Here is a 6,769-nt window from a genome sequence, read left to right as displayed (position 1 = left end):
AGAGGATACGATGGTGTGTGTGTGTGTGTGTGTGTGTGTGTGTGTGTGTGTGTGCCAGCTCCAGGCCTGGCACAGCGCTGGGTGACAGTCCCCTCTCAGCGGGGAGAGTCGGGCGACAAAGTGAAACATGGTCGTGAGGAGAGCGAGCCACGACTGAAGCCAAGAACAGACAACACAAATAGAGAGATCAGACCACCTCTTTGTGACGGTCCAGTCCAAAATGAAATAAGAACCTGTTTGATAATGTTCCTTCCCTGAAAACAAAATGAAAACGGGGGACAAGAAAGAAAGTTCCGAGTTTGAATGTGGACCAAGTTGTTTTGTCTTTGAAGGCGGCGTGACGTCCTGCTGTGGTTGATACGGGGAATGTTTTCAGAGGTTGATGGTCATTAAGGCCGATGAATTTCACTTTGTCTCTGCCTGCCGTGTAATTACTGTAGTAGCACTTTCAAACAACCTGCGACTTTATTTGATGGCTCATAACAAGGTGTCCTAGTAGACAAAAACAGCAGATATGGTCGGAAAGAGTCAATTATTTTCTCTCTCTACATCTCAAAGTGTATAATCGGGAATACGGCCTCAGCCAGTTTTCACCGTCATCTCGTACGTAAACTTCTGAATTGTTCAGCGAGTGACTCCAAAAACAACACGGTTCTCCAAACAACCTGACACCAGTGACAGATGTACCGTTTTTCGTCATTCCCTCTCAGTTTGGTTAGATTTAGGCAAGAGAACTACTTGGTTAGGTTCAGGAAAATATCATGGTTTGGCCTATAAGACAAGACAATGGTACTGTCTTCAATTTAATGTATGTGAGGTAACTCACCGTTCACTCGGTCAGACAGCGATCTGACTCAATAGCAGTCTCCTGGGTTAAAGACTTGCCGTCCAGCTGATTAGAGCCGGCTAGAGATTCTGGGTTAGAGCCGGGAGTCAATTTTGATTCTGCTCTGATCCAGAACGGTTTACCAACAGGAGGAGAGCTCAGAGATTACTTTTAAACTTTGGGATTTAAGGAGGATTTATTCTCTCTCCTGTTAATCGACCTGACTGCAGCAGCGATCTGCAGACCTGGACTCTGTTTCGGCTGTTCGTGTTCTTTAATGTTGACTGCCGACCGGAGCTTGAGGGGAAACTTACTTTACTTCATTGACGTAATGTAACAGAGGGAAAAGAAGAGAAGCAGAGACATTTTAATGCAGAATTCTTAAAAACTGTTATCCGGAAAATACAATCTAATCATGTCTATATGGTGAATAAAGTAGCCACAGCCAGTGGACGTCTGGCTGAGCATCCAAAGTGGAATTTTGTTACCTTGTTGTTACAGACCCAAGCTAGCTGTTGTCCTGTGTCAGAGTCTTTATGCTAAGCATAGGCATCTCGGCATAGAATCTCGGCAAACCAATTACCGCTACTTGCTAGCTATTGTATTTTTAAATTTAATTTTGTGGAGTGAGTTGTCACATTTGTGCTGTAAAGAGCAGCTGTGTTTGAATCAAAGTATATTGTTTCACCTATTGCTAAGATTTGTTTCACCGATCAAAAAAAATCTGAATTTTCAAGCAAGGTATTTGTCACGGCAGTCAAACTGAAATAAATTTAAAAGTGATGTGTATTTTCAAATGTATGCACAAAAGCATCCAAACATAATTGATTTGACCTTGAAATGGTTCCGAACCTTTAGGCAAAAGAGAACATTGTATTCAAAATCAATCAGTGCTTTATCTAATAATGTTTAGACTGAAGTGGCCAGTTTCCATTGTATACATATTTTTTTTTAATTTTTGTTATTTTGCAGCTGAACTCAAAAGTAGGGTTCAAATAGACCTTTGGGAACTGCACAAACATCCCTGTTGGCAGCAGAATAAAACCAGACGTTACACCCCTCTGACTGGAGGTACGTGGCTTGGCATCCGCCCATATTTACACCCTCCAGCCAGTCTAACCTTCTTGTCTATCATGAATCAGTTGGCAGCAGAAGTAACATATAGATTACACCTCTCAGCTCTCTCTGTGTCCAGATGTTACTTCACTTCCACCTGCCAGCTGACCTCATAAAAAGTGTATCTGAAAAGGTCTTGAACAAAGAAACTCACTCATCTTTCAGGCTTCTCCGACCTTTTCATTACATTTCCTTAAGTCTGTCTCTGAGCGTGTGATCTGGCAGCAATGTTAACCCGGGCGTTAGCCCGCTACCTAACCCTCTCTGTGAGCTGGCTGCGACGTTAAAGCAGACATTAGCCTCCTCCCTCTGGCCTGGATTCAGCTGGCACGATCGGACACCATTGATGATGCTGCCAGGCGGACTCCATCACAGTTGGTGATTTTGATCAATATCAACGTTAACAACACCCAGACAGCTTGTTGGAGAGCAAACAAACATGTAAATAATGCGTCAACACGTTCTGATGTTCTGGACGGGGTGGTTATCGGTGGAGAGGTCAAAGAGAGACATGTTTATTTCACCTCAGAGATCAGTCTGTGGAGCTGGAGCGTGTGTGTCCGTAATCTCTTGATATAAAATAGTGTCACTTCACTTAATGTCACTTCATGTTATCGTCTCTCCAAGGAGAACTCACCTTTAAGTAGCAATTAAATAAAAATGAAGTCCAATTTGATACTGTGAATGAATGAATAGAATACAAATAAACATAAAAGCCATGAACATTAACAAGCCAGATCCTTAGAAAACAAGTGGTGATGATATTTCTTATTCGTGTTCCACTTTTTAATTGTCATGTAATTTACTTGTACTTCATGTTTTAGGTCAGATATGGAAATTGCATCTCCATCTTAATGAAGGTTACTGTGAAAACCGAGACGGCGATGGACAGCTTATTTTTTTCTAAGGAAATTCCACTTAATGAGGCAGATTTAAAGGACAAAACCCTTTTTTTGTGTTTGAGCAACGGCAGGAGGTGGTTAGCCTAGCCTAGCATAAACACCGGAAGCCGGGGAAAAAAATAGCCTAACTCTGTCCTTGTCAAAAACCCAATCCTAACCAAAAGAGAAAAAGTTACACACACAGACTTAATTCACATCGATGCACTGATTGTTGAAATTACATTAGAATCAATAGATTCATATAATGATATAAAATACATAATATGATAGTTGTAATAAGAAGCAAGTTTTCTTGGAGCTGGATGAACATCAGTGAACAAGATCAACCAAAAAAATCTAGTTTCACCCAAAGCATCTCAGCACAAAGATCCCAGAGCAACAATGATCTCACCATGTTACTGTGAAGACGGCCGGTCAGCACCAGCTTCCGCCTGGCAAAGCTCAGCGGTGTGAACGCGGCACAGGCGAGGAGAGGGAAACACACGGGGAACGGACAGCTCTAATTATAAACAGGCATTATCATGGGTGTGAAACCAGAAGTGACAGCAGCAGTGGGCAGCCAGACACACACACACACACACGCACACACACACACACACACACACACACACAAACAACGCCTGTATGGGCCAGAGTCATCATATGGACAAATCAAAACTGCTCTGGCTCAGTAATGTCTGGCAGATGTTAACGCTTTGTACTTAATGACTCCCTGAAGACCTCACCCAATCAGACAGGACACAGTGATCGGCCGGGGGGGATGTGTGTCTACTGTGTGTGTGTGTGTGCGTGTGTGTGTGTGTGTTTATGTGTGTGAGAGAGAAAGAGAGGTAGCGGTGTGGTGGAAACGATGATCTTCAAATTCATTCATGTCATTAAATCTGGTCGAACATCTGTAATATTTAAATCTTATGTGTCTCGGTTTAATCGGAGGTTTCAGATAAACCATTTAAAATGTCTGACAGTGTGTGTATAGGTGTGAGTGTGTGTATGTGTATGTGTGTGTGAATGAGAGAGAGAGAGAGACATAAAGAGAAAGCGAGAGAGAGAGAGGAACCCTTCTGCTACCAGAGAGTAATTTCATGCTTGACTACTGCATATTTCAAAGAATAACTAGATTTTATTGTACATCATAGCAAAGTTCTGCAAAATAAAATTATCAAACCAAACAAGGCAGCACACCAACACATTTACACATTTACTCCAAGATGATTAAACTAATGACGAGCTTGGTTGTTTTGTAGAAAAAATACATGTTTTTTTTCTTCCGTCTTCCCAAACTAATCCGCAGTTTCGTTGTTATATTTTTGGTACCTTGATGGTTTTTGGAAGACATTTTTATTTTTAATTCCCCCCTTTCTAAATGGTGATAAGGAAGATAATTCTGTCTATTGTCGCTAATATTGGTGATGGTAGGGTTAACTGAATCTTGCATCTCCTGACTGCAATATAAAATTTTCGTATTTCTTTGTATTTAGTGTTTTTATTTTCTTATTGGAATAAAGACATTTATCGCAATGAAAAGAGAGATTTTTTCATGTATCTTAGTCTTTATACTGTGTGGTGTCCTGCCATTAGATCTTGAACACCTTCTGCAGAAAACAATGTCTATGGGCGATGGCTTCTATACAAGCTTCTGGTGCGAGTATTACTTAACTTCTTTCTGGCGCCTCACTTTCGTAGCTAAGCTAGCAGGTGGGTCTTTGTCTAGCCCCGATGAAGTGTGCCAGGGTTTGAGGCCAACTTACAAGGTGGTCAAACCGTGGAATTACATCGTCACGTGATACATCGAGCACAAGAATACTTTTTCCCATAAGCTTACATCTGTAAAACCGTGGATACATTTTTTTGAGTGTCACAACCCCCACAAAATGACTCGTTTGACTATCATAATTTGAGTTCAGTCCAGTGAAATTTGGAAGGACTAGAAGAGCTGCAAGATTAGATCATAATATTGCCATTCAAGTTAGCTAAACCGGAAGTAAGCCGGCTCGATTGGCAGCAGTATCCACTCTCTATGGGCTGCACAACATCCGGGTAATTGTACTGCCGAGAAGTCGAGCTGATCACTGATCAGCTGAGTGAATGGGGCTCCAATGCTGTGTCCAGATTCTAATGTAATGTCCTTTTTTTTGTTGGTACAGTGTTTGAACCCAATCTGTTAGCTGAGGTATCCTTTCCTGACTGATCCCAGAACAATTCTGGGTCCTGGTTTTTGTCGCCCAGTGGCAGACGCGCTTCCTTTGTGCCGTTACTCGACCTTGGTTTTTCCAGAACGGTTTAAAGTACGACCGTTAACTTGCGGTCAAAAGCTAAAACAAGTAAATGTTAACTTTTGGTTTAACATTGAACATGAACACCGGTCTCCTCAATGAAAGTCCTGGAGCCGCCACTTTCCTGCCTTTCTGTAATGTTCATTGTTGTTGCTTGTTTTGCATATGTACTGTCAAGTAGTGTTATTAATACATAGATTGAAGCGACTAGAACCCGAAACACCACCACAGACGTCTTCTCGAAGGCTCCGATTATCTGATCAGCACAGATTTGCTTGCTGGTGTCCTTTGTTTTTGTGAAGATATAATAAAACACACAGTCCTGCTGTGTAAACAGAAGTGAAAGTAGCTTTGTGCAGCAATCTTTCTCTCTAGTACATCATGTCATAAAAAGCAGCAGTGCTCTGATTTGCTATATTGAGAATGTCAGCAGCAGCAGATGCTGTGCTAATAGCCACTGGATGCTGCACTGGAATCTAGCAGCTGGTAACTATGACACTAACTACCACCAGGGAGAATGGCCAAGCTATCCACAACCCTGTTGCAGTCGAGCAGCAGTACACAACACTTCATCACAGTTCATCGGGGTAATGCAACAAAAAAGTTAGATTTTGTGGGTAAAATCAGGGTTTGTTATGGTCTTCAGGATCCGATTTGGACAATTTAAGAGTACTCGATGCAACATAACCAGCAACCAATTTTGCTGGTTATGTAGCATCGAGTTTATTCCACACGTTTTTCCTTGCTTGTCAAATCCATGGATGTAAAGAGGGAAATCTAGATACAGACGGCTCCATTCATTCCTATGAAAGCTACTCCTTAGTGTAAAATTATCCCTGATCTTCAGACTTGTAGTCTTCATTTAGTCAGATCTTGTGCTCAAAGGTCTTTTTACAACTTTTTCACATTTGTAGTAGTGCTTACAAATACTTAAAAATAATCTTTGATGAGTAAAATGAGTAGAGTTCCTCTTTAATTTGAGCTAGATTGAACTCTGAATGTGATCTCGATGTGCAGTTGTTAAAAAGTATAAATGGGTCAACACAGAGAAACTCTTTCCTCGTTTGCACCAGAACCAGCATGCTTACCCTCCAAAATTCAAAACTACAACCTCAACTGTTGTAAAAGGTAAAAAAAAAACAAGAGCCACGACTGCCATTGAGAGGAAAAGTTGCCCTCAGCATGTACACAAAAACTGTTGCTTTCTAAGGCCCCACCGAGAGCTGTCACTCACCCCCACCCCACCCTCCACCTTTCTCCGTCTGTCCGTCAAGCAGGAAGAGCGCCTTTCTCCCCCTCCATCTGTTATCATCTCCCCTTCTCTGGGGGGTCGGTGGGGGCCGTCCGCGGGCTGGTCATCCCGTTAGAGGCCTATTAACAGTCCCCGGGCTCTCTGCTGGGGCCTACTGCAGAGAAATCCATATCAATACCTGTCTGTTATGCCTCCCACCGCTAGACACAGCCAGGCTGCCTGCCTGGCACAGACAGCCCTGCATGGGCCTCCTGTCGAGACAGAGAGAGGATGGGGTTTCAATGCGAGTGTGGCACTTGAGTGCGGACCTCCTGTCAGTCCTCCTGTTGCACTGATGGACCTAAGTAGACAATGCAGAGTTTGAAAAGGCACACTTCCAAGTCCTGTTGGTGTCTTTAAT

This window comes from Sparus aurata, chromosome 15 (assembly GCF_900880675.1).
Source record: "Sparus aurata chromosome 15, fSpaAur1.1, whole genome shotgun sequence".
In the NCBI taxonomy this organism is placed as follows: Eukaryota; Metazoa; Chordata; class Actinopteri; order Spariformes; family Sparidae; genus Sparus; species Sparus aurata.
This window is presented reverse-complemented; position numbering follows the sequence as displayed.